Source organism: Pan paniscus, chromosome 7 (assembly GCF_029289425.2).
Source record: "Pan paniscus chromosome 7, NHGRI_mPanPan1-v2.0_pri, whole genome shotgun sequence".
Taxonomy (NCBI): Eukaryota; Metazoa; Chordata; class Mammalia; order Primates; family Hominidae; genus Pan; species Pan paniscus.
In genome coordinates, this window is record NC_073256.2 from 72,557,205 (window position 1) to 72,559,377 (window position 2,173).

Here is a 2,173-nt window from a genome sequence, read left to right on the forward strand (position 1 = left end):
AAGAGTTCTTCATAGTCTTTTCTTTGTGAAATATTTCAATAGAGAATAAGGTGTAAAGGGTAATATAAAATACATTTGAATCTACCATTTAGCTTTATTGAGTCTTAACAATTTGCTCTACTTATTCTGGTCTTTTTTTTTTTTTCTTAAGCTCTACTACATTACCCATAAAGAAGGAGCTCTTGTTTGTCTCTCCCTCTCTCTCTTTTTTTTTTTTTTTTTTTTTTGAGATGGAATTTCACTCTGTCACCCAGGCTGGAGTACAGTGGCGTGATCTCGGCTCACTGCAATCTCCGCCTCCTGGGTTCAAAAGATTCTTCTGCCTCAGCTTCCTGACTAGCTGGGACTATAGGCGCATGCCACCACGCTCGGCTAATTTTTGCATTTTTTATTAGAGACAGGGTTTCACCATATTGGCCAGGCTGGTCTCAAACTCCTGACCTCTTGATCTGTCTGCCTCGGCCTCCAAAAGTGCTGGGATTTCAGGCATGAGCCACCACACCTGGCCTTGTTTGTCTCTACCTTGACGTAATTACTTCTTTCCACCTAAAGGGAATACTCCTACTTCCTTTGGCCCTGCATACTTTTTATATATAAAATTACTAAAATTGTGGGTATTTATATATGTGTAAATTATAAAATTTAGATTGATAATGTATAATACATATGTTTATATGTATTTAGACTGAGAGACTAAAGTCTAAGAATATGTGTAAAATAAATATATAAAATATAGTATATATGTGGATACTGCTAAAAGATCATGTTATACATATGTAATCACTAGTAGATTTGACTCATTGTATGTAATTGAAGATTCTACATCTATATCTGTAAATGAAGTTGGTTTATACAAATCTTTTCTTGTGCTTTTGTTTTCCTATTTGGATATGAAGCTTATACTAATCTCACAAATAAGTTGGCTCTATTTCCTCCCCTTTTAGCTCTAAAATATTTTGTTCAAAAATGGATTCTCTGCTCTTTGAAGTGTTGGCAAAAAATTAGCTATAAAATTAAGTCTGCATTGCATCTAAAACTATATGCTTCCATCATTCAAAATATTGTTTATTTACTCTTTTTCTCTCTGTTCCTTGATAATATTTGTTTGGATTTTATCCAGTTTCTTTGGTTTTTATTATTTATTATTTGGTTTATTATGTTTTTATCTATCCTGTATGTTACAAGCATTTTTTCTAATTTACCATTCAAGCATCAGTTTTGTTTATGTACCATTTCATATAGAAGAGTTTTTATATTTATAACTTTACTTCTATTTGTTTATTTTTAAGTGTTATATATCCTCTGGTGTCACTTGTTTTTATTTTCTAATTTAGCTATTTTGTATATTTAGATATTTAAAAAATTTTTAGTTTATATTGGAAACTGGGAATCTCAATGAATTTTTTTTCAAATGTTTTTCCAGTTGTTCTAACATCAATTATTAAGTTTTTACTTCACTTACTTGAAAATCCAGATTATTATTTCCCAAATTTTATGAACATTTGCCCCTATATCTATTTGAATTCATGGATCTCTCCCACAGCTTATTAATACATTTTATAATGTCTTTTTTAAATGGAAGTAAAAATATGCACTGCTTTATTTTTTTCTTTCTTTAAAATTGTTTGGTCTTTCCTTTCAGACTCACCTTGTAATTATTTCCATATTCTCACCAAATTTTGTTTTAGAACTTAATCCAATTTACATTAAATACATTGATTAAAATAGATATGGAGTGCTTGCTTCGGCAGCACATATACTAAAATTGGAACGATACAGAGAAGATTAGCATGGCCCCTGTGCAAGGATGACACGCAAATTCGTGAAGTGTTCCATATTTTTGTGGAAGTCAGTGTGGCGATTCCTCAGGGATCTAGAACTAGAAATACCATTTGACCCAGCCATCCCATTACTGGGTATATACCCAAAGGACTATAAATCATGCTGCTATAAAGACACATGCACACGTATGTTTATTGCGGCATTATTCACAATAGCAAAGACTTGGAACCAACCCAAATGTCCAACAATGATAGACTGGATTAAGAAAATGTGGCACATATACACCATGGAATACTATGCAGCCATAAAAAATGATGAGTTCATGTCCTTTGTAGGGACATGGATGAAATTGGAAATCATCATTCTCAGTAAACTATCGCAAGAACAAAAA

General features: G+C 32.1%; 1 non-coding gene across 1 annotated transcript; it reads left to right on the forward strand.

Annotated features, from left to right (window-relative positions):
- Window positions 1-1,735: 1,735 nt before the first annotated feature.
- Window positions 1,736-1,842, forward strand: LOC112440814 (U6 spliceosomal RNA). The gene has a single exon (XR_003028812.1). It is a non-coding gene; the product is annotated as a U6 spliceosomal RNA (small nuclear RNA).
- Window positions 1,843-2,173: the final 331 nt, after the last annotated feature.